The sequence below is a fragment of the Sminthopsis crassicaudata genome, chromosome 3, assembly GCF_048593235.1.
Source record: "Sminthopsis crassicaudata isolate SCR6 chromosome 3, ASM4859323v1, whole genome shotgun sequence".
NCBI lineage: Eukaryota > Metazoa > Chordata > Mammalia > Dasyuromorphia > Dasyuridae > Sminthopsis > Sminthopsis crassicaudata.
In genome coordinates, this window is record NC_133619.1 from 153,886,111 (window position 1) to 153,913,721 (window position 27,611).

General features: G+C 34.4%; 1 protein-coding gene across 4 annotated transcripts in view; it reads right to left on the reverse strand.

Annotated features, from left to right (window-relative positions):
* Positions 1 to 27,611, reverse strand: part of GGACT (gamma-glutamylamine cyclotransferase) — a 56,521-nt gene that overhangs the window by 8,985 nt on the left and 19,925 nt on the right. The window contains exon 3 of one of the 4 annotated variants that reach the window (XM_074299456.1): positions 1,000 to 1,054. The exons of 2 other annotated variants lie outside the window; for them this stretch is intronic. The gene's annotated coding sequence lies outside the window, so the exon portion shown is untranslated. Of the gene's footprint in view, positions 1 to 999; positions 1,055 to 12,241; positions 12,380 to 27,611 lie in introns of those variants that run through there. One more of the 4 variants, XM_074299457.1, reaches the window with a different exon arrangement.

Here is a 27,611-nt window from a genome sequence, read left to right on the forward strand (position 1 = left end):
GAGGCCATTCATATAATAACTATGTGTGTATCATTAATTAGATAAATCGAGGATATTATTGGTGTCTGTAGTCAGTCTGACCAAACAGAAGGGCCCTGCCACATGTGGGAAGGTACTATTCTTTCCTCCCAACAAAAAGACAGTGTTGCTTTTTGTACTGGTGCTGGACTGTGGTTCAGATATAATAAAAGGACAGGTCTCATAGTCAGGTGAACCAGTTGGAAAGAGGCAGAAAGAACTGTTTACATGAGAGCTGCCTGGCTTTCTTGACATCAAGAAATACTTGAACAACAAAGTCTCTCTATCATCCTGGGGCTACAGAAGAAGTGTAAACAGCTCAGTGACCCAGTGACAATGCCAGCATATCCTGCTCTTCCAGCTCAGACATCAGTCTTGTCAACATGAATACATGAGTAACACTGTGGTAAGGTATTCAAATGTCATACAGTTATACACACTAGATGAGAAATTTTGAATTGGCTTCAGCAGACCAATATCCCCAAACAGTACATCTAAGGAAGTATCACAGAGAGACTGCTTGCTCATTTTAAAGTCTGGATTTTCAGCTCCAATACTACCTAGTATCTTGGATAATCATTTCATTTGCCTTGGCAAATGAGGAAGAGTCTTCGGAAATATTCTTTCTTGTAGGTAGCCAAACATGGCTGATATTAAAGTAAAACTCTTCATATAATTGAACTATAGAACTGTTATTTGGCCCTTTGAAAAATCAGCTTGGTCATTTTCTTCATTGAAAGGAAGTGACATTTCCATTTCAGATCTGACAATAAATTTTAAACCCCCTTTCCTAAAAAAAAAATCAATTTATTCTTGACAAATAACTAAAGTCTATTTTTTCTTCATTTTATCTGCCTAATTAAGTGCAATTTATCTGTCATAATACAAAATAAGTTTGAGGATACTACTTCTTGTTCCAATATAAAGAAGGGAACATTAATATTCTGCATCTCTAGTTCCCTTCAGAAGAAAAATCATTACCTTTCTGATTGTGTTTGGAATAACAAACACAGATCCTTCAGGAAGAACCATGTCCCTGTGGGGATTGAGAAAGGATTAGAGTTAAGCACTGAAACATGCAATTAATTCCCATTAGGGGATTAGGGCACTCATGTTCACTTTGAATCAGAAAAATGAATTGTGAATAAAATTGTTCACAACCAAGAGGTTACTTGTCAGAGTTAATAAGTTAAAAAATAAAAAGGGAAATGAGAATGCACCTAAAGAGCTGCAAAGCCAAACTGAAGCATCAAGCCAGGAATAAAATAAGCTTTGTTTTCATGAAATAAGAGACTGTTTTGATTTCAAGAAACTATGAAATGTTTCCAATAGAAAGATAAGTTCTTCCATTAAAATATAGGTACCATAATATAATTGTTTTGTGAAAATAAAAAACTTTTTACCTTGTTCTATTGCCATTACTTCTCATTCATAAATTCCCAAATTTGAGCACAATACCTTAGATAACTATTAAGACACTGTCTCAAACAATTAACAAACATACTTAAGGTCCAGAAAAGACAAATTAGGAGGAAGATACCCACAATCCTAAAGAGACTCTTACCTTTAGACTATCGGATTTCTGTTGCTCTGAAATGACTAAAGTATAAAGGTAACACAGTTTATGCATTCCTTCTAATGTCATGTGACATGCTATATAATTACCCCAATAAAAAATTGCAGAGTTAATATAAAATCTACTGGAGAGAGGCCAAAATTGGATTCTGGGTTCTGACAATAGCCCTAATATGTTATTGCAGCAAAGCAGAGGTCAAATTGGGTACAGGTATAGAATCAGATGATACAGCTCCAAAAAGTGATAGTTCAGCACAGTGTAGTCAGTTTGACCCTGTAAATATTTAATAAAAAACAAAATCCAACAATGCAAATGTCTGCCTGTGCCTGGCAGTATTTGAAATACAAAGTAACTTATTCAGCATTTTTCTTCCTTGAAACAAAGTCCATGTATAGCTTCATATTTCCCTACTGAGGCAGAAATACAAGTGATTACTGTGATAATTGTTTTTATTTTACTATTTAGTTCAGCCACCTGGTGGTGGGAGTGCTAAAGGCAAGATTGAAAAATTGAATTTAATAATTTTAATTTCATGTTAAGCTTACAAAGAAGCACAGTTGTAGAACTACTGTATAAGTCTAGTCTGTACAGTGAAAAACAATGTCCTGGGAAGTGAGATGAAGAAACAGATAAGATTTCACATGTTCACTAAACTAATTTGCAAAAGGTTTTTAAATGGACACCAGCTTCTGACACAAAAAACAACCTTTAAAAAGGTGCCATCATGAAATATTCATATGACAGACATTAAAAATTAATACCTGGAAGAAACACTGTTAAAATCTCTATGTCAACTCCTTAAAAGTAGCTTTTTACTCTAGTTGTTGAGTCACTGCTGACATAGCTTACAAGTCACATATATACATACATATATACACAAACACACACACACATACATATATATATATATATACATATATATATATATATATATATATATATATATATATATATATGCTTTAAAAAATCCAAGCTTGGTAAAATCATAGCCTTATTTTTTGTGAGTGGTGCCACAGAAAGTGATGATGCAATATCATATATAAACTAATACTGAATCTTGGAGAAAACAATGATTTACAAGTTAATTGAGAAGCAAATCCTAATGATTCCAAACCTGTATAACACTTATAAAACTAGCTGGAATTACATTTTAGCCTAGCCCAGACTTGTGAAACAAGGCAGGGCCTGAAGTTCAACAGCCTGTAATTGTACTTTAGGCTAAACCCTCACTTCTCACAACTGGTACTTCATTCCCTTGCTATATTAAGACAAACTACTACTGCCTCCTTCACATGAAAAATCAACAGCCTCCATATGGGAACATAGAGCCCAAAGCCAGCACAGAGGTGATATCCTTCCAACTTTTGTACTAAGTATTCAGGGTAACCGTGGCTAGTGTTTTATTTTGTAAAAAACTTCCTTGCATCTCAGAAAAGTATCCATTTCTCTCCCTTTATACAGTAACATTATTTTCCCTTGAGAAAAATTCTTAGTGTTGGCTCAGTGACCAGATATAGTTACACATTAATTCTTCAGAAGTTTCTTAAAACTGTAGGAAACAGGTGAAAAAACAAAATGCCTTGAACTTTAAACTTGAGCTCAGTCTGTTAGAGTGAAGCAAGTTTTAAGGTCATCCTTCACTCAATGCTAACTTTCAAGAAGCCCAACATGCCAGAAAGGACTCGTGGGACTGCATCCTGTTGGTTCTTTGATGCTTTTATTTTGTTACTTGCTATTTTCTTTATAGCACAGACAAGGGCTTCCTGCTCGGGCCGACCCTTTCCAACCTCATTGAATACCTCGGAAAAGTTTATGGCAAAACACCTTTCTTATATTAACCACAGAGGCACCAGGGAAGTGATGACTTCTTTGAAATCAAGAGGTTATGGTCTCCTCTCAGCAGTTGTTCACTCAGAAATGACTGAGTACTGGTTTGTGAAAACAAACAAGAGCATGATAGTAACCAGTGTTACACTGCATATCCTCCAGGGCAGGAATATCTAAAATACTGCCAGCCTTGCTAAAGCTGAAGGGGAGAGCTGGGCCTATCAAAAAAGAGCAAATCCTACCTTTGTCTCTTCTAGCCTTAAAGGGGAGGATAGACTACTGAGGGAAAAAATTTTCTCCTTGATAGCTCTCTATAAGAACAATGGTTGGAACCCTTTGTAGTCATGGCAGAAAAACACACCCCACTCTTTAACTTAATCAAAATCAACCTATGTTTACCTTGCACCTCAGCTATCAACTTACTAGTAGGACCACTGAGAAGATTTAAAAATGACTGTATGGCTTTACCTAAAGAATGGTGATCCATGGTTTAATATCAACCTGAAGGCAACATAATGCAAATTCCTCAGGGAAAAGTCTGTTATTCATCTTGCCTTGTTATCACCAGCTCCTAACCAGGTGCCTTACATATAGTAAGGCTTGATGAATTGTACTGGGAGGTCTTTGGAAGAGTGTAGCAGAAATGTCCCCTGCCCTAGTCTATTCACTGAACATTTTTATCAATAATTTGGATAAAGGTATGGGAAATCTACAGAAGACAAGAAGCTTGGGATAGCTAATATACCAAATGGGGGATTCAGTATCTAAAAAATGGTCTGTTAGCTGAATTTTTCACCATTTGGGATGGGATGGGATCCCTAAGAAGTAGAGACAGACAGCTAACTGAAGAGATTTCTTCTGGTAACTAGAAGTTACATATATCTTTTCTGTGCTTTTAGAGCATAAAGAAAGGTTTTTTTCAGTGATGTTAAAAAAAAAAAAAAAACTCTCCTAGGTGCCTAACGAATATTTCTCAACTTTTTTGAAATATATGTCACATAGACAGCTACATGGTATAACAAAAAGAACATTAGATTTGAAGGGAAAAACATCTGAGTTCAAATTCCAGCTCTGACACTAATTGTATGATTCCAAATAAATTACTTTCTCTCTAACACTTACTTTTCCCCATCCAGAAAATGAGAACAATATAATACTTAGTAAAGTTGTTTTGAGAAAAAGATTTTAAATTTCGGAACTCTATTTTTTAAAACATTATATAAATGGGAGCTGTTCAATTTCAAATAATAATTCATATGTTTTATATATTTATGAAAAGATACATCTTTTTATAGATCTACATCTATATGTAAACATGTATATACATACACACACATAGCAGAAATCGCCTCTTCTTTGGACTTGTGATATCTAATATTGTGCAATAAAGTAGAGGTAGCATCTAATAAAACTTGTTGAATACAGATAAATCAAGAGATAATAGAAGAGAGATGAAATGCACAGATATTTTGAAATGTTGATTACTTTATCTCTAACACTTACTTTTCCCCATCCAGAAAATGAGAACAATATAATACTTAGTAAAGTTGTTTTGAGAAAAAGATTTTAAATTTCAGAACTCTATTTGTAAAACATTATATAAATGGGAGCTGTTCGATTTCAAGTAACAATTCATATGTTTTATATATTTATAAAAAGATACATCTTTTTATAGATCTACATCTATATGTAAACATGTATATACATGCACATACATAGCAGAAATCGCCTCTTCTTTGGACTTGTGACATTTAATATAGTGCAATAAAGTAGAGGTAGCATCTAACAAAACATGTTGAATACAGATAAATCAAGAAATAACAGAAGAGAGATGAAATGCATATAGACAGATATTTTGAAATGTTGATATATCTTTAAGGTTTGCAAGGTACTTTATACATGTCATCTGGTCACAAATCTGTGAGATAGGAATTACAAATATTATTATATTCATCTAAGAGGTGTGGAATTTGAACTTAAAAAGGTTAAGTGACACCAACATCTAATACTCTATACATACCAATATAAGGTCAAAATGGGCTCATGATTTAGACATAAAAGGCGATGCCATAAGTAAATTAGGAGAACAAGGGATAGTCTACCTCTCAGATCTTTGGAGAAGGAAGGAATTTATGGCAAAAGAAAAACTAGAGAACATTATGAAATGCAAAATGGTAAATTTTTATTATATTAAAAAGGTTTTTCCCAAACAAAATCAATGTATCCAAGATTAGAAAGGATGGAGAAAGCTGGGGAAAATTTTTTACATCCAATGTTTCTGACAAAAGCATCCTTTCTAAAATACACAGAGAACTCAAATTTATAAGAATATGAGCCATTTCCCAATTAATAAATGGCCAAAGGATATAGACAATTTTCAAATGAAGAAATTAAAGCCATTTCTAGTCATATGAAAAAATGCTCTAAATCACTACTGATTAGAGAAATGTAAAGTAAGACCACTCCGAGGTACCACTTCACACCTCTCAGATTGGTTAAGATGATAAGAAAATATAATGACAAATGTTGCAGGGTTTGTGGGGAAAACTGGGACACTGAAACATTGTTGGTGAAGTTGTGAAATGATCCAACCATTCTAAAGAGCAATTTGGAATTATGCCCAAAGAGCTATAAAACTGTGCATATCCTTTGATCCAGCAGTGTCTGTCCTGGGTCTGTATCCCAAGACATCTTAAAAGGAGGGAAAGGGACCCACATGTGCAAAAAATGTCTGTGGCAACCCTCTTTGTAGTGGCAAAAAAAGGAAATTGAATGGATGCCCATCAGTTGGAGAATAGCTGAATAAGATATGGTATAAGAATATTATGGAATATTATTGTTCTATAAAAAATGATGAGCAAGATGATTTCAGAAAGGCCTAGAAAGACTTACATGAACTGATGCTAAGTGACGTGAGCAGAAAAGAATATTTTACCCAGTAACAACAAGATTATGTGATGATCAACTATGATGGACTTGGTTCTTTTCAACAAAGAGGTGATTCAAGGAAATTATAATAAAATTGGGATGAAAAGTGTTATTTGCATATACAGAGAGGGAACTATGGAGAGTAAATGTGGATCAAAGCACAGTATTTTTTACTTTTTGTTTTTGTTTGCTTGCTTTTTCTTATGTTTTTTTTTTCCTTCTTGATGTGATGGGGTGTGTGTGTGTGTGTGTGTGTGTGTGTGTGTGTGTGTGTGTGTATTGTGCAGCATGATAAATATGGAAATATGTTTAGAAGAACTGCACAAGGAACCTATATTGGATTGCTTGCTGTCTAGAGAAGAGGGAAGGAAGGATGAAAAATTTGGAACAAAAGATTTTGCAAAGATGAATGTTGAAAACTATCTTTGAATGTATTTGAAAAAAAACTTAATTTTTTAAAAAAATGTTGAATGACATGCATATACATAAAACTTATGTTTTATATATCCAAAAATTTAAACCTATAGCTTTCCTGACTTCAAGTCCAATTTTCTCAGAGTTACATTTATGATGTTCCCTAACCATCTTTCCATGTTGCTCTGCCACACATAACTACACTACATCTTTCTGCCATGAAGTCAAATATAAACCAAACCCCCTTCCAACCTTCTAACACTTTCCTATATTACCACCACTATCTCAGCCTCTCACTCCATTGTGCTCCAAAACCTGGTTATATGGACATGATGGAAAATAATTAAACATGAACCTTTTGATTTTTCCTTATCCTCTTGGATCAGGCTTCTTAACTCACAGCCACTTTTCACCCAAGAAATTTTTATGTAACCCTGGGTATGTAGTTATATAAAATAGGCATAAAATCAAACATTTACTGATAATAAATAACTTTGCAACTTCCACACACACATGACCCCACATGGGGTCATGACCATCAATTTAGGAAACAGGGCTCTAAGATATACAATATTGATTCAGGTACTTTAAGTTCTGTAAAATAAAATTTTCCCCCTCTTCTAGGACTTCTGTTTCATTCAATTAGTTTATATATTTAACTATATTATGATCTCAGTTTAAGATAGTCTACAATTAATCTTGGATACTTAAAGTTGAGGAGAAAGAAACATCTAAAGAATTATAGTCAAAAGACTTTTAAAAATGTTCAATTGCACTATTAATCAAAGAGATGTCAATTAAAACAATTCTGAGAGTACCACCTCATATCCATCAAGCAGACTAAAATCATTGAATATTAACAAGACTGTAGAAAAAGTCACTCTCATCAATTACTGATAGAATTACAATCTGGTAGCATGTAGTAAAGTTAATGAAAATAATCATACCCTTTCACTCTGTAATTCCACTGTTGGGAAAAGATCCAAAACCATTTATAAAAAAAAAAAAAATGACAACTAGCTACAAAGATTTTCATAGCAGTAATAAATGTAACTGCAAAAATTACAAATAACCCTAAATATCTAATAATGGAAGAATGTTTTTTAAATTGTGGTATATTAATATAGAATAATATCATAATTCAGACAGATATCAGGATACAAAAAATATGGATAAATTAATGTGAAATAAAACAAAGGGAAAAAATAGAACCAGAAGAATGGAGCACATACTAAAAACATATAAAAAAGAAAAGTGAATGAAAATGAAAGGGAAAAGAATCCTAGTGGAGCCTTAGAGGAAGTAACTAAAAATTGTTATGGGACTTTGTAAATTAAAATGCATTACAACACACTAATTTAAATGCAAATAATTACTATGCTACTTTAGTTTGTTTTTTTTGTTTTTGTTTTTGTTTTTTTAGCTGAGGCAATTAGGGTTATGTGACTTGCCCAGCAACACACAGCTAGTAAGTGTTAGGTGTCTGAGAGCAGATTTGAACTCAGGTCCTTCAGGGTGCTCTATCCACCGCACCACCTAGCTGCCCCAAATCTTTTAAGATAATCTTTAAACTCATTTAAAATTAATTTTTATTAATTAATATATGTTATATAATATATTTATATGTAAATATGATTAAGTAATTTTAATTATTCTTTTAAAATAAAATAAAAATTTTTAATTTTTAAAAAATAATTTTAAATAATTTTTAAATTAAAAATAAAATTTTAAAAATCTTGGGCCGAAATCATAACATAATAGAAATTTTATCATAAAATGATATTTAGAGGTAGTTTCCCTCAAAACTCAATTACTGTTGGGAATTTAAAGGAATTAAAAAGCAGGTAAGTATATTTTCTTTTAATCTAGAACTTATGTAGCTATGTTTGACATCTCCCATTTAAACCCAAACTGCCCTTGATTATTGTGGGAAATTTTGGTAAACATGCCTAAGGGGACCTTTGGGATGATGATTTAAGAATTATCTCTGAGAAGCTCTTGATTTTTCAAGCACCTCTGAGAGACAGTGACATAGGATGATGCTATTATTTCTTATGTTTTGCTCCTGTTAGCAGGGCTGAAAATTTAGAACTGGAAGGTACTTTAGTTTTAATCTAGCTACAGGATCTAATTTTTGTTATAAATTAGAAGGTGCCTGAAAAATAATATGAGGAAACGGATTACCTAAAAAGTTAGGTGACTTGCACATGCAAGTGGCAGTCACATTCAAATTTAGGTCCAAAGTCAACATTCTCTCAACTACATTAGCAGCATCTTTTACAGATGAAGAAACTGAAGCTGAGAGTACTTTAGGAGCTTACCTGCCAAAGGTCATACAACCAGTTGTAAAGAGCAAAGCCAACATTTAGGACCTCTACCTCCAGATTCCAGACTCTTTTCCATTTCTCAAGTTCAGCTTTAAGTATAATCATGAAATAATGTCTTAATTGCACATAGGAGACTCTCAATAAGATGTGATTTTATTAAATTCAGACTTTCTTTTATAGATGCTTAGGGGGTTTATCCTGCCAAAGCCACAAAAAAGAAAAGCCAAAATTTCAGATTCTCTTGTTCCAATCCAAACTCCATTCCTGAAACTTGATGTGGGACTGGGAGAACCTATTAATTGCTATATCTGATGGGGGGGGGGAGGTTCCCCTCACTCTATTCTCTTGCTTACTCTTATTTTCTGTGCTGTTTCTACAGTGGAAACACTCTTTTCTCCCTTGGCTTATGTGGCACTTCTTTGTTCTGGTTCTCCAGGAATATGATCCATTCCTTTACTGATTCTTCCTTTTGCCCTCTCGAGGCAAATGTTCCCAAGGGTCTGTCTTCTTTGTGGTTTTACCATGGATTCAATCACCCCAATGCAGATACAACTATGCATTCTGCTCATGGAGCTTAAATGAACTTGAATCCAACAACTCCTAAATCCCTGTAGGACATTTCCAAGCCAGCGTCCAAAACTTAGCGTGTTCAAGACTGAACTTGCTGTCTACCTCCCCTAAAAGCCCCAGCAACAGAGACTGGATTTATATTCTTCTGGATCCAGGGAACTCCCAAGGTGAGGAAATTCCCACTACTGATGAAGGTTCAGTCTTCTTACATTTTACTTTCCTCCACATACTCTGTGATCTAGTGACACTGACTTCATAGCTGTTCCTTTAACACAATAGTCCCTCTTCCTATTTTGAGAGTTACATTTTCTCCCACACCAGACATGCTCTCCTCATTTCTGTCTCTCAGTTCCCTTGACTTCCTTTAAATCTCAGCTAAACTCCCACTTCTACATGTAGTCTTAGAGTTCTTAATCTTTGTGCTTTCTCTCTGAGGTTATCTGTAATTTACGCTGTATTTATCTTATTTTTACATCTTATTTTACTGCGTGCTGTCTTCTCCATTATACTGTGAGGTTCCCAAAATCAGGAACTTGATTTGCTTTTATATTGCCAGCACTAGCACACTGCCTAGCACAATGTTTATTGAATGAATATAGTAGACATTTAAAAAACACCAGTTGATTGCAATTTATAATTTTAGAAAGTTGATTAAAACCAGAAGAGTTTAAGTGACTTGCCTAGAGCCATACCACTACTACATGTCATTGGCAGGATTTGAACTCATATGTTCCTGGCTTTGAGGCTAGATTCTTACCTGCATGATACTGCCTTCTTGTTTCTATAAAAGGCATTATTGTGCACAGCAGAGAACAAAGAAAAACTTACCATATCCAGTTTGTTGCCAAATCTTGTTGATTCTGCCTCCACAATATCTCTGATATCCTGACTACCTTTTTGCCCAGGGCTTCTTTCAGGTAAGGTAAACTAATATAAACCCACTGGGCTATATCTTACCAGAGACATATTAAACTCTCTGATACTGATGACACTAAGTATTTCAATTTCTTCTGGAATTTTTAGTTGTTAATTTAAGAAGAGATTTCAAGCTGGTTTTCATAAGCCAGATTCCTAATAAGAGTTGACAAGGCAATGTAGTTATTCTTTTAACTTCATTCTTATTTATCCAGAACATGATTTCTTTTTTATTGGAAAAAAAAAAGAAAGAAAGCAGAAAGCTGGGAAACATTTTTTTAAAATCAATGTCTCAAATATATAGAGAACTGAGTTAAATTTATAATCTAAGTCATTGCCCACCTAATGAATGGTCAAACGGTCAAAGATATGAATAGGTAGTTTTCAGAAAAAGGAATCAAAACTATCTATAGTCATAAGAAAAATGCTCTAAATCACTATTGAATAAAATATATAAATTAAAACAATTCTAAAGTACTACCTTACACTTATCAGATTGGCTAATGTGACAGAAAAGGAAAATAATAAATGTGGGAGAACATTTAGGAAAATTGGGACACTAAAGTACTGCTTATGGAGTTATAAACTGATCCAAGTAGTCTGAAGAGCAATTTTGCATATCTTTTAATTTAGCAATACCACTGTTTTCCAAATAGATCATAAAAAAGGGGAAAGGACTTACAAAATATTTAGAGCAGTTCTTTTCAGAACTGGTGGCACAGAATTGGAAATTGAGGGGATGCCCATTAACTGGGGAATGGCTGAATTGTGGTGTAATGGAGTACTAGTGTGTTATGAAAAATGATGAGTAGGAAGATTTCAGAAAAACTTGCGAAGACAAATTGATGTTAGTGACATGAATAGAACCAGGAGAACACTGTACAGAATAATAGTAACACTGTATAAGGTTCAGCTATGATTGACTTATCTCTTCTTACCAATATAAAGATCTTCTAAGATAATCAAAAAACTGATGATGGAAAATGATATCAACACCCCTAGAGAAAGAATTGATGGAATATGAATGCATATCAAAGCATACTGTTATGCTAACATGGCTAACATGGAAATATATTTTAAATTTTTGCACAGGTATAACCTATGTCAGATTGCTTGCCATCTTGGGGAGGGGGAGAAATGGGAAGGAGAACTAAATATCTGGAACTCAAAACCTTTCAAAAATGAATGAAGAAAATTGTTTTTACACGTAATTGGACAAAATAAAATACTCAATAAAATATTTAAAATAAAGTAAAATATAAATTTTCAGAAATATTTTGAAGGCTTTGCTAACAATATAGTTTCAATACAGATTCTGTTTTCTTGACTCAGAAATTATAAGTTTGAGAAGATATTCTATAATATCTGGCCCCTTAAGTAACTTGACCTTGGTTTCTTCTACTTAATTAATTAGGCTTCTCTTTTCTTCAAAGGGCTATCATGAGACAGTTAATGAACTAATATATGAGAGCACTTGAGGGATAATTACTACAAATACCTGAGGTATTGATATTATAATAAGCCATAAAAGCACTTCCACAAGAAGCCTACCATTACTATTAAAGGTATATTCAGGCAGAGGAAAAAAGTATAGTAAACTTTTACAAGTAATTTGTCTGATCTCATGACAAAAGATACATACATTATGCAAGCAAAACACACTGACCTCGAAATAAGAATGTGTAGAGACAGTCTAAGGATCATAGGTCTTCAGAACAACATGATAAGACAAAAAACCTTTTACACCATACAATGAAGGAAAAAACAGACAAGAAGTGTCCAGAACTTATGAACACAGAAAACAAAATTCCAAATGAAAAAATTCACAGATCACCTCCAAAAAAAAAAAACCCAAAAAAACCAAAAAACAAAAAAGGAAGGACAGAACAAAAACATATGTAATGTGCTGTTATCTCCAGAAGCTGCCATCGCTCTCTGGGTGGAGATCTGCTGTGTCAACTCAAATCTCTAGGATAGATTCTTCTTCCTGTAAAGAGCAGTTGTCTCCAGACAGTTGCCGTCAACTCTGGTCCAGAGTAGTGACTTCCCTCTTTTATCCTCCCAGAGAATGAGCATGGGATAATGCAAGGGCTTCTGGGGAAAATTACCTCAACCAATGAACTTGCTCCTCCTAAGCATGCAAGCTCCTCCCCAGAAATTCACAAGTCAAACTCCCAGTCATGGCCACAACTAGAGAATTGTCAAGTACCGACTTAGCACTTAGTAAGAACCTAATATCTCATTATCTCATTAGCACTTAGTAAGAACCTAACACTAAGAACCTAATACTTACTTAAAAAAAAAAAAAAAAAAAAAAGGGAGAGAGAATGGAATAAAATGTTGTGAAGTGCAATAGACCTCAGAATACAGTCCAGGATGAACTAACATACAAATATGAGCTTAAACATACAAGACAAAGGATGGACATTCAATAATAAAGAAGATTTTGAAAAAATTTTAGGGAAAATAAAACAGAATTGGACAGTCTGTTTTTAAGTAAAAAAAGTAAATTTAAGTAAGTAAATGCTTACTCTGTGGGACTATACTATAACATGACAAGGTACATGAAATCAAGGGCTAACAATAAGGGGAAAGTTCTATTGAGGAATACTCTTATGTGTGAAGGGCAATGAGAATTTTAAGGAAGAAATGGGGATGAAGCCTGGGGCATTTGGTGCCTCTCCTGGGACAGAAGAATTGGAACCCCTAAGAACAACTAGTATCTAGAGGAGAAGGAAAATATGAATATAAAGATGAGAGTCCCAGGAAAATTTAGGGAAAAAAAGATCAAAAGAAAGTATAGATTCCTGATTCCTGTAATAACTGGCATAGTTGTCAAAGTAAGACACAACAGAAAAGAGGAATTTATGGGATATAGTAAAAATTAGGAAAACTTTTGAGGCATTAAAATAGCTTTGCTATTTCCAACAATAATACAGTTCTCTCTCCTCTCTGTTCAACTCTTGCCCCAATTCATTATCTAATTTTATTGTCTATCTCAGATATACTCAATGATGCTCAACTGTCCATCCAACTTTAAGTTATAATATAGTTAGCATTCTTTACACACTTAAATCTTTTCCCTTTCTGGAGTGTCACTACACCAGAACTATAAACTAATTTTCATAATAGTAACAGCTGAAACCATCTACACAATCAATTATTATTATGGAAATCAGTTTATATTTTTTTGAACAGAAAATAACAATGAAAAAGATTGGTCAATATATAATCACATATATGGTGTAGGAATGAAAAAAACACAGACTATTCTTACTACCTATGATTTAAGATTCATAGATTTAACTACTGATCAGAGAAATGCAAATTAAGACACCACTACACACTTCTCAGATTGGTTAAGGTAGCAGGAAAAGATAATGACAAATATTGGAAGGGCTGTGGGAAAACTGGGACACTGATATGTTGGTGGAGTTGTGAACTGAACCAACCATTTTGGAGAGCAGTTTGGAACTATGCCCAAAGAGCTATCAAAATGTGCATCCCCTTTAATCCAGCAATGTTACTATTGGGCTTGTATCCCACATGTGCAAAAAAGTTTGTGGCATCCCTTTTCATAGTAGCAAGAAATTGGAAACTGAGTGGATGGCCATCAAATGGAGAATGGCTGAATAAGTTATGGTATATGAATGCTATGGAATATTATTGTTCTGTAAGAAACTATCAGCAAGATGAATACAGAGAGGCTTGGAAAGACTTACATGAACTGATGCTAAGTGAAATGAGAAGAACCAAAAGATCATTGTACATAGCAACAAGATAATACAATTATTAATTCTGATGGACATGGCTCACTGCAACAATGAGATGATTCAGGCCAGTTCCAATGATGTTGTGGTAGAGCCATCTATACTCAGAGAGAGGACAGTGGGAACTGAATATGGATCACAACATAGCATTTTCACTCTTTTTGTTGTTGTGTGCATTTTTTTCTCATTTTTCCTGTTTGATTTGATTTTTCCTGTACAGCAACATAATTATCTATGTATGCATATATTGGAATTAACATATATTTCTGCCATGTTTAACATATCAATTGGACTACTTGACATCTAGAGGAAGGGGAAGGGGAGAGGGGGGTGCATGGGCAGTGAAAACTGGATTCAGGGTTTTGCAAGGACTAAAGTTAAAAAATCCACTCATGCATATGTTTTGAAAATAAAAAGCTTTAATAAATAAAATTAAAATAAAAAAAAAAGATTCATAGATTTAAAGCCAAAAAAGATCTAAGAGGCCCTCTGATCCAACTCCTATTGCATAGACTGAAGTCTCCTACCCAGAGCTTAAAAGTGATATTTGAATATGGCTTTTCTAGACTCTATCTACTATGTTTTGCTGCCTTTCCCAAAGAGCTCCCCACCAAGGAAAAAAATATTCCTGCCCTGCTTAGTTCCATTTTTTAAAAAATTAGGTCCTTTGAAGGCAAGAAAAGCAAAGAAATTCTAAACAGCCAAGTAACCTAAAATTCTCCTTAATTATTGCTGTTCTTTAGGGCTCAAATTTCTTAATTTGGGTCTCTTTAAATAATATGAAATTAAGTTCAATAAAATTGCCAAGAGATGAGTTAAAACAATGAATTACCAAGAGAATAGAATAGAAAAGGAAATTAAGTGTATGTTATTTAAACATGCTTTTAAACACTTTACACAAAATGGACTCAATTTACCCACATCCTTATGGATCCTAAACACACAGCTGGTCATTGTTCATCAACAACATTCTATTACCTTTGGGCCAGAATCAATTAAAGAGTCCAAAATGTTCACAAAAAGAGAAGTTTGAGAAACTCTGGTCTCCACAGTGGAAGCTAAACATATTGAACTAATTGAATTTGGCCCTATTACACACCAGAAACCACCACTCCCTACTTCCCCCAGGAAAAAAAAAAAAAACAAAAAAACCCCAAAACAAACTACTTCTTACTTTTAAAAGCTACTTTACTGTTGTGACCAACTGACAAAAGCCAGGTATACTCAAACTGAAAACCTGCTTTCCAATCTGAACCTACATCTTTTCCTCTGTTTTACAATACTGTGGGCTTCCTAGATTTGAGAGGCATTCGAAAAGTTAATGTCACTAAATGCTTATTTTGATATATATTCTATTTTTAAAAATACAAGAACATGTATACTCTTCTGGTCAAAGTTCCGTTAAAAAGAATGTTTATTGCTCTGTGGTTATTAGAGGATTGATTGTATGTTATAGTTCAAGTGGTTTTTAAAAGTATTAAAAAAATTAGACCAAAGACTGTTCATATTTTAAAAACTTAATAGGGCCCATGGATAGTCCAAGTAACTATGAATCTTTAATGTTAAAAATAAAAACTATGTCCAAACATCATTTTCTTAGTCTAATAGCCCAATTGTTTTTTATTATGCCATTTACTACTTTTTTCCTCATAATTTCCTCAATAATCCAAATAATTCACCTATGCCATTTCCCTTCCAAGTTATATTTTCTCAAAATGATTATAATTTTTGCATGTGTAAATCTCCACTGCACTGCTATTCCAAAGCTGCTTAATGACACTGTAGTAACACTAGATTCTTGAAATCAATCAACCAGCAGAGGTTAAGATCTGATAGGTTCTACCAAACTAGAAAAGTTTTAGATACAGGCCAGATGTGGTCAGCTGGAGGATCAGGGAGGACAGGCTACCCTACCCCCATCCCTCCAGCCTTGGAGCAAGAGAACCTGGGGACAAAGCCCACCTGTGATGTGCATATGGCCTTTGGCTATAGCATCCTTTGGTCTTAAGATACTTCATCTATAAAATGAGGAGCTTTTAGGTCCCTTCCGAGCTCTAAATCCTATGACTTATGACCTAAGTGTCCTGCCTGCCCTAGGGCCTCATGCCTTTCATGGAGAATGCTTAAACCATCAAAATTGGAGCAAAAAGGCCAATATGAGATTTTGAGGATTTCCTATGCCCTCCCCTGGGGAACTTTCCTCAAGTTTGGCTCCCAAATTCACCATGGGACACAAGATCCAAGGTATGAAATCTCTCCTGAGGTTTATATTTCTTCTCTTTCTCTCCCATATACATATTGAATTTATCCCAGACATCATAATTTCTAGCTAGGTTGTATCTTTCTCAAAATCTTAAATAAAATGGTGCTCAAACCAAACATGTTGTTTTATTCTTTTTATTTAGCATATGGGTAGTCTGATTTTTAGATTTCAGGTATCTAAAATAACTGAAAGACTAGCTGGTGATACTAAGGGAGAGTCCCAGGTTTAAAGAAACCACCAAAAACTAAACTACCAATCTGATGATGCCACAGATTAGCTTTCTTCCAAGGGAAGAGACAGTCCATTTGTAAAGTGTCCAGTAGATTTATTTACTTTGTCTCCTTTTTCACAACTAGATTACAAATTTGTCTATTCCAGTTTTTACTGATTAATGAAGAGGCTTTCTTTGGTGATTATGTTCAATTCTAATAAGTTTACTATTAGGATAATATATCCTAAGTTTCCCTTTGTGGTCAATTGAGAATTTTATTATTTTGGGGCAAAATCTCCTTTTAGACTTACAAAATAAGGGAAATATATCTTCTTTATAGTAATCTTTAAAATGAATTCTCAAGTCTAAAGCAGACAAATTTACTAATTAACAAGTATCTGTTTGTTATATGCCAGACAAAACAAAAAGATGTTGAATAACAGGAAAAATCTTAAATTGATCATAAAATGAATTATAGGACCATTCTATCATTTTGTTGTGTTAACTATGACATGAGGGTAGCTTTCAATTTTTTTTCCTTTTTATAAATAGTATTTTATTTTTCCAAAACATGCAAATAGTTTTCAACATTCACCTTTGCAAAACCTTCATGTTCCAAATTTTTCTCCCAAGCTTTCCCACAAAACAACAAGCAATCCAAGATAGATTAAATATGTGCAATTCTTCTAAACATATTTCCATATTCGTCATGCTGTACAAAAAAACAGATCAAAAAAAGAAAAAAAAACACAAGAAAAAATTTAAGTAAACAACAGAAAGGTGAAAAATACTATGCTTTGATCCACATTCAGTCTTTATAGTTCTCTCTCTTGATGCAGATGGCACTTTTCATCACAAGTCCATTGGAATTGTCTTGGATCATTTCACTGTTAAAAGAGCCAAGTCCATCACAGTTGTTCATCATATAATCTTACTATTGTGCACAATGTTCTCTTGGTTCTGCTCACTTCACTTAGTGTCACGTCATGTAAATCTTTCCAGGCTTTTCTGAAATCATCCCGTTCATATTTCTTATAGAACAATAATATTACATTACCTTCATATACCATTACTTATTCAGCTATTACCTAACTGATAGGCATCCACTCAATTTCCTTTTCACTACAAAAAGGACTGCTACAAACATTTCTGTACATATGGGTCTTTTTCCGGCTTTTATGATCTCTTTTGGATACAGACCCACTAGAGGTACTATTAGATCAAAGGGAATGCATAGTTCCAAATTGCTCTCTGGAATGGTTGGATCATTTCACAACTCCACCAATAATCCATAGTGTCTCCATTATTTATGGTTATCTTTTCTTGAGAGGTGAAGTGGTATCTCAAGAGTTATCTTACTTTGAATTTCTCTAACCAATAATGATTTACAGCATTTTTTCCTATGTCTAGCAATAACTTTTATTTCTTCATCTGAAAATTGTTGAAATCTTTTGCCATTTATCAATTGGGGAATGACTTGTATTCATATAAATTTGAGTCCGTTTTCTATATATTTTAGAAAGGAGGTCTTTATCAGACACACAGAATATAAAAATTGCTTCCCAGCTTTCTGCTTCTCTCTTAATTTTGGCTGCATTTGTTTTGTTTGTGCAAGAACTTTTTAGTTTAATGTATTCAAAATTATCCATTTGCATTTCATAATGTTTTCTAATTCTTCTCTGGCCACAAATTCTTCTCTTCTCCAAAGATCTGAGAGTCAGACTATCTCTTGTTCTCTTAATTTGCTTATAGTATCACATCAAATCATGAACCCATTTTTATGATATCATATCTATTCTATAGTATCATATCTACATTTACTCTAGTATATATCACATCTAAATCATGAATCCATTTCAATTTCATCTTGGTATAGGGTGTGAGGTTGGTCAGTGCCTAGTTTCTGTCATACTTTTCTAGTTTTCCCAGCAACTTTTGTCAAAGTGAGTTCTTATCCCAGTAAATGGCATCTTTGGGTTTATCAATACTAGATTACTATAGTCACTGACTATTGTGTCTTTTGAACCTAGCCTAGTCTATTAGCTCTCAATTTTAAAGCCTACTAATTATATGGAAGCCCTATCAGAAAGGAATATTCTCTTCCTTATATAGCCTGCTTAGATTTTTTTTTCCCTAACTTCAAACATTATACACATTTCACAATCTACAAATTATTGTTTAATCCCTGAATGGATTTTCCCTTAGAAACAATGTTTTGAAATGAATGATGGGTTTATAACCTACCACACAAAAATTCTATTTAATCTATAATTTGCCTGAGAAATTGAATTAATATACTAACAATACTAGGGTAATAGATGCAGTATGATAGTGACTAGACTTCTCCTCCTATAATCAGAAGGACTTGGCTTCAGATCATGCCTCTAATTCTATGAACCTAGACAAGCAATCTCTAAGGTTAGCAACTGCTTGGGACTTAGAGATTAAATCACATGAGGATTGTGAACTTGGCTTTGGGGAGCAGGGGAGAAAGCTCCCATACTATCAACCAGAGTTCCTCGTAATATGCAATCACATTTAAAGGGATGCTAGGAAAATGCACTAAAAGTTCACCCTTGGGATGTTAGAAACATCTTTCTACCCCTACAATTGGAGTAGAGCCATCATCTCCCCCAACCCTCACTCCAACTCAGCCTCCCCAATAGGTAAGGAGAGAATATATTCTAGCTATCACATGTCATTACTAACTCCAGGCCACCAAAACTTGAAGCAGAATGCTTTGCTATGTGTTATTGATTGATTGATTGATTGATCCATTCATTCATTTATTTATTTTTGCTGAGGCAATTGGGGTTAAGTGACTTACCCAGGGTCACCAAGCTACGAAGAGTTAAGTATCTGAAGCCACATTTGAACTCAGGTCTTTTTGACTTCAGGGCTGGTGCTCTATCCACTGCACCATCTAGCTACTCTTTTTGCTATGTTTTATAAGGAATGAAAAAAAGAGGGTTATTGGGAGGAATGGTTATAGAAGAAACAAATAAATACCCCTATAGGATAATAGTGCTCCAGGTTGCGGCTCTGTGTTAAATTGTTTCTCCATCTCCCTTTCTGTTCTTTCTTATTCATTCAATTCTCTACCAACTTCTAACATCTGTTCTCCAAAATACTGTTTCTCTCCTAAACACAATGTAAAAAAAAAAGAATTTTTCTGTAGTAAGAAGACTAACTTTTAAGGTTTTCTAAGGGTTTTTACTGCCAATACCAATGGCAAATAAATTCCTGCGTTCTCTTATCTTTGCACTCAATAAGAAAAGTTGCTAGTAGGGGATGATGGGCGCTCTTGGGAGTGTAAACACCAAGACAAAGTCTAAAAAAAGATGTAACTATAGATCTACCTTCTGGGAGAAATGCAAACTCTGAATTGTTCCAGATTTTATGCAACAAAAGCTAAAGAAAAAAATAGAAATTCTAGAGTTAAGGAGTCATTGGAAAGGAAAGGGAATCAACCAAACATTTATTAAGGGCCAAATATTTGCACAGAAAGACAAAAATCAACATCAGTTCCCACCTTGAACAAGTTCATATTCTATGTGAGAGACAATATATACAAATGAAGCATATGCAAAATAAATACAAGATAATTATATGTAAGAGGAACTAAGTTCCAGGAAGATCAGGAAAGGTCAGATGTGGGAGAAAGCATCTGAACTTCTAAGAAGTGAAAGTGAGGAGAGAGCACATTCAGATAATGCCTATGCAAAGAATTGGATGAACAGTGACAGCAAGACCAGTTTAGATGAACCACAGAGTATAAGTAAAATAAGCCTAGAAAAAAATAAATGGAAGTCATACTGTGAAGGAGGGAATTTTATATTTGATCCAAGTAGCAATGAGGGATACTGGACACTGGGGATACTAGAGTTTATGAACAGGAGTGCGACATGGTCAGATTTTTCAGTAATAACTTTTCAGTAACAAATAAATAACTTTTATTCATTTTTGGTAATAACTATCTGACACCTATTATATCCTGGTGATCTCTGCATATATCTTCTCTCTCACATAGAATGTAAGCTCCTTGAAAGTAACTTTTATTCAAAGCATACCTCAAAGCATCCTTCACATGATGGACATGAATAATTTCCTCTTGTGCAGCTTGACCAGAATATTAAGGAAGGGGGAAAGAAAGACTTGGCAAAGAACCAGAGAAGACTAGCCTAAGATGTGGTTGGAAGGAATTTTAACATGGGAAAAGGGAAATGAAGCCTAACCTTCCCTTCCTCCTTCTAAAACTCCCAGGCCCACCATTTCATCACTGCTTATAGAAACTTATCTTCCTCTAAGACCACAACTCCTCTAAATGTCATATCTCCTTAGCATCTTGGAGACCCTCTGTCCCTTTGACTGGAGAGGGTAGAGAGTGGCTATTAATGATTTCTTTTCAAATCCTTCACTTTAGAAGGGGGCCCAAGGCAGCCACCTCCTAATTTCCTCCTTGATTGTATGACTGCACCATCACCCTTTTCAAAAGCCCGCCTTCTCTTCTATCTACATGCCCTTCCAAGGAACTAGAATAAGAAACCAGGCTGGGAATCTAGAGTCAGAGGGCTTGGTCTCCAAATCTGGCTCTGCTAATATGATATCGTATAACCCTGGATAGGTTACTTAATATTCTCTGGGCATCAATTTCCTCATCTGGAAAATAACTGGAATTGGCCCAAAATGACCATCAAGATCTAGTCTCAATTTAACAATCTTGTCTGAAGAGAAAGTATCTTATATAGCCTGAAGCCTAAGAGGAAGGGAAGGGAAAAAGAAAAATCTGTATGATATTTTGACACTTGTGTTCCATTCTCCCATACCTTTTAAATATAAGTTCCAATCAATTCTGTTCTGTGCAGCATCTCTACCAAGTGGCCTTTCTTTACTGCTCTATTACCACATCAGTACAAGCCTCCAAGATTATTGTAATTTCTTATCAATAGTCCTGTCCCAGGTCTGTCTGTCTATTTCTCCCTCTTCCTCTCCTCTCCCTCCTCTCCCCTTTCTCTTCTCTATCCCTTCTCCCTCTTTTCCTTTTTCTCCCTCTCTCCCTCTCCCTCCCCCCAATCCATTCTTCGGAACACTATCAGAATTAACTTTCTCAAGACTACATCTGGTCACTTCATTCAGTGGCTCTCTATTACACCCAAAGTAAAATTCAAACTGTTCTTAAGCTAGCATTCAAGATCCTGTTCTTGTCTTTACAACCTTAACTCATGTTTCTGACATAGTAAACTACTCTCTGCATATAACTCCCAAAATATACTGGGCTGTAAATGTTGCTTCTGTGTGTCAAGAATGTCCTCCAGACCCTTTTTATCTGTTAAATTCTTATCCATTCCCCACTCACACATACATAAAATTAATATTTAGATATTGCTATGTAGTTGCAAAATGACATTCCTTCCTGTTTTAAAACTTTTTGTTTTCCTGGTAGTAGTTTATAAGATCGACAAATGGGAAAGAAATGATATTTTCTTTGAACCCTGGGCTGGTAATAAACCATCATTCAACACTCACAGAGATCTGTTCTATACTTTTCTAATGCATTTATTGTGCACATTGTACAATAGTGATTCGAATTCACTATTAGACTGTAATCCAGGAGGATAGATGTCCAGTCTTATCTAAACCTGCTACTTCCCAACCTTTAGCACAACAGTCATAGTTGCCCATAATAGGTACTTAATGATGAAAGAACCAGTTTGGAGGCTATAATGGGCATACCATATAATTTAGATAATGCTTTTTACTTTTTTTACTCAAGTATATGATTTAGTTATTTAGCACTTTCATTATTTGTAAATGTTTGGAATTTGTAAAATATTGATCAATATGATTCTTTACTTTTTTTCATAAATCAATATTTCCATTTTTATGTGTCCCTCAATTTTTTGAACTCTTTATTTTACAAAAATTTTATGCATAAGCTCTTTTTGTTGTAGCTAGAAACTGGAAGATGAATGGATGTCCATCAATTGGAGAATGGTTGGGTAAATTATGGTATATGAAGGTTATGGAATATTATTGCTCTGTAAGAAATGACCAGCAGGAGGAATGCAGAGAGGCTTGGAGAGACTTAAATCAATTGTTGCTGAGTGAAATGAGCAGAACCAGAAGATCACTGTACACTTCAACAACAATACTGTATGAGGATGTATTCTGATGGAAGTGGAAATCTTCAACATAAAGAAGATCCAACTCATTTCCAGCTGATCAATGATGGACAGAAATAACTACACCCAGAGAAGGAACACTGGGAAGCGAATGTAAATTGTTAGCACTACTGTCTATCTACCCAGGTTACTTATACCTTCGGAAGCTAATAATTAATGTGCAACAAGAAAATGGTATTTACACACATATATTGTATCTAGGTTATATTGTAACACATGTAAAATGTATGGGATTTCCTGCCATCGGGGGGAGGGAGTGGAGGGAGGGAGGGGATAATTTGGAAAAATGAATTAAAAAAAATCATCCTGCTGGTCATTTCTTACAGAACAATAATATTTCCTAATATTCATATACCACAGTTTATTCAGCCAATCTCCAATTGATGGGCATCCACTCAGTTTCCAGTTTCTGGCCACTCCAAAGAGGGCTGCCAAAAACATTCTTGCACACACACCATCCCTTTCCCTTTAAAATCTCTTTGGGAACATTTCCATTTGTTAAAACAGTTTCTATTTTTTTTTTTGGGGGGGGGAATTCTAAGTTTTCTATGTGTTCCTGGGGCACCAAACTCTTTCATGTATATAGCAGTTGTTTACATCTCATCAAAATCGTATGGATCAGTCAATATCCCATGACATACAGCATCTCTAAATAGTACCAAATAGTATTGACCTCCCTTTCTAGCCTTTTCAGTGTAAAACTCTTCTAATTTGCAGAGTAAAATTACCCGCATCAGGCACTATTACTACAACTTAAATTGTCTACTCTTTTTTTTTCTATTTTAAATAGTGTTTTTTCTTTGCCCATTTTAAATCTAAGTTCATTTATTTTGCAGAAAATCTTTTAAATTTCTTATATTTTTGCTTTTGTTTTTGGCTTTGCTGTCCTTTGCATATAGCTTGAAAGATTTTAGTATTATTTACAAATTTAATTATGGCATTACTTCATCTTCATTAATGAGATAACTCAGATAAGGTCTTCAAAAAATCTACATATTGCAATATTTAATTAATCTCTAATTATAGAATTTATTTACACAGTGATTTTAGAAGTCACCCAAGCCAACTATATCATTTTACAAATGTGGAAACACTGAGATCTCAGAAGGTTAAGTAGCTTGCCCAAAGTCATACAGTCTTCTAACTACAAACCTACTTCTCATTCCTAAACTTTGACCATTTGTTCTTTTTCTCCTGGAAGATACAATCTCTTTTATATAGCTTCTTTATTTTTTCATAATTCATATAAGCCAGGGGGCCAAAGTCTAAAACAAGGATTGGGTGGAATGAGGAATGTCATTGTACAACTATACAACATTGACAACTAGTATCTTTTTAAGTAATATAAAAGTAACTTAAATAGCCCTATTTTTATTTTAATTAATTAAATTAATTTTTACAAAAATTTTATGCATAGGTAAATTTTTCAGCACTGACAACTACAAAAGCTTTTGTTCCAATTTTTCTTCTCCTTCTCCCCACCTCTTCTCCCAGATGGCAAGTTGATCAATACATGTTAAATATGTTAAAGTATAAGTTAAATATAATATATGTATACATGTCCAAACAGTTATTTTGCTATACAAAAAGAATAGGACTTGAAACAGTATACCATTAGCCTGTGAAGGAAATAAAAAAATGTAGGCAGACAAAAATAGAGGGATTGGGAATTCTATATAGTGGTTCATAGTCAACTCCCCTAGTTCTTTCGCTGGATGTAGCTGGTTCAGTTCATTATTGCTTTATTCATCTCATTGTTGAAGAGGGCCTCGTCCATCAGAATTGATCATCATATAGTATTGTTGTTGAAGTATATAATAATGATCTCCTGATCCTGCTCATTTCACTCAGCATCAGTTCATGTAAGTCTCTTCAGGCCTTTCTGAAATCATCCTGTAGATCATTTCTTACAGAACAATAATATTCCATGATAACATACCACAATTTATTCAGCCATTCTCCAATTGATGGGCATCCACTTAGTTTTCAGTTCCTGGCCATTACAAAGAGGGCTGCCACAAACATTCTTGCACATACAGGTCCCTTTCCCTTCTTTAAAATCTCTTTGGGATATAAGTCCAGTAGTAACACTGCTGGATCAAAGGGTATACACATTTTGATAACTCTTTGAGCATAGTTCCAAATTTATAGCCTATGCTTTAAAGGGAAAAAATCCTTTTAGCAAAGAACCTTGGATAAAAACACTCACTAGTGTGTGATATGTAATGAAATGAATAATGTACTATGTATTAGATAAATTTGTAATTTATACAACTGTTGAACAGAAGAATAAAGCTAGAAATGACTATAACATAGAAACATAGAAAACAGAAAAATATTCATCATTCTCAGGAATCTGTATCCACGACACTAAGGTTACAATGATTTCAAAATATCACAATATTAATAAAATTCTTTCTGCCATGATTTCAGTATCATCTTTTCTGGTCTCAAAATAGTGAGACAACTAAATTCAGATGGTTTAAAAAGTGATGTTAATAAAGATAAAGTCCTGACTTCAATAGTTTTGCACAAAGGAAAAACCCACAAATGAGTATTCTTGCTAATTAATGATTGTCAAAAGAAGATTAAATGGGGAAAAATATCTAAAGTATAACACTGTAATCTTATCTTTTTATATAAAAATTTTTAGATAAATTAAATGTATTTTCCAAAATCAAATCATGGAAACAAAATGACAGCTTGGTGTTCAGTTATTCTCTCCCAAAGCACTGTCTTTTGGCAATCTTATTCTCAGGGCTTCAACTAGGAACTCCAAGCTTGTAACTCCCCAATATACATTTCTATACTGATCCCTTCTCTTGTTCTAGTGCTGACCTTTGATTCCTACATTTACAAGAGTCCTTTGCATAGTCTCATGTAGATGTCTTAGAGGTATCTTCCTGGTACCCTAAACTCAACCTAGAATTCAACCATCTGCCCATCCCAACATCTTTCCTGCTACATTATTTTTACTAAAAACACCACTATCTTTCTAGTCACCTATGCTGGAAACCTTAGTAATATCTGATCTTCTCAAATACCCACTTCTTCCACATCTATGTACCAAATCCTCTTGTTTCAAACAATGCTTTTCCAAAGGTTTTTCCTTTCTTCCTTCCCATCCTTACTACTCTTTCCCATACCTATTGCAATTTTCCCCAAACTGGCCTAATTTTAATTCCAGGATCATAGATTTAAAACTGAAAGTAGACATTTAAATTACCTAATCCAACCTCTTTGTTTCATAGATGAGAAAATTGGCAAAAGGCAATTGACTTTTCAAAGTCACAAGAGTAGTAAGCAGTGAAGTCAAGACAATGTCTAACAAAGTTTTGACTCCAAATTCTCTTTCCAATTCACCTTATACACTATTGTCAATTTATTTTTCCTCAACGTCCTAAATTTTTCTAATCATATTGCTTCTCTTCTTAAAAATATTATTCAACAATGCTTACACTTTAATATAATCTGACCCAACCTACCTTTCAAGTTTAATCTTCAACCTCTATATATATTTCTCAATGCTACCTATATATATATATATATATATTTTACAAGTTTTCTACCACCAAAACTATTGAAGTATACATGCCATTCCCCTTCCAATTTTTGACTAAGCCTAACTATGTTTTGAATTCCTTTCTTGCTTCCCCCAAATGAGTATCCTCCTCTCTGACTGGAGGGAAGAGTTCCATCTAGAACTCCTATTTTAAGATGGCCCAGGCTGATTCCCTTGGCTGCACTACTTCGAATTTCTCTAACTCGATTCATTCTGCAAGATGATTTTGATCCTAGAATTTACAACTCTTCAATATGCCCTGCCCATGGAGCCCCTGGATCACTCATCTCATTTCTCTCACTTGGCCACACTTCAGTAGAAGGCATACCTTCTCCATGCCGGGTATATTTCCCTTTCCCCTTCCCCTCTCTCATTTCAGTTTCTTTTTTTTTCTATTTTCTTCCTCCCTTGGACTATAAAAGCTATAGATTTCACTTGTAAACTAAGGGAGAAAAATTATCATTTGCCTTTCTTTGTATCCCCAGTGCTCAGCCCAGAGGCTAGCATAGTGTGAATACATATTTACTGACTGATCTTACTGAGAGTTATCCCTAGCAAAGGCTAAAGATAGGTTCTGGGTTCTCAACTCCAAATTCCAGCAGTCTTTCTACCAGATAAGTTTTGTCTCTATTACCATAGCAAGATTGAGGGTAGAAATGCCTTGCTATATTTCTGAATCTTTTATTGTAGTGGGATCAAATTAGAATAGAAATAGGGCCCACAAAACTGTGCATGAAGATCCCCAAGGGACACACACTTTCAGTTTTTAAATGTAATGTTATTTTGAAGAATGGACTCCGAAACTCAAACTCCAGGACGGAGAAAATCTCCTTTCAACTCTCTGCCTCAGAGAGAGACAGCCCCAAGGAATCAGATAAAGTGGTTTATCTAGGTGGGGTTGGTTCAGTCCTGAGCTAAAATAATTCCAACCCTATTGAATTAAAGAGACTCATTCAATGCTATTCAAAGTCCAGCCCAAGCTGAAACTCAGCTTGTAGATAAAAAGAGCCAACTTGGAACAACTCCTTGCAGAGATCCTGACATGCCA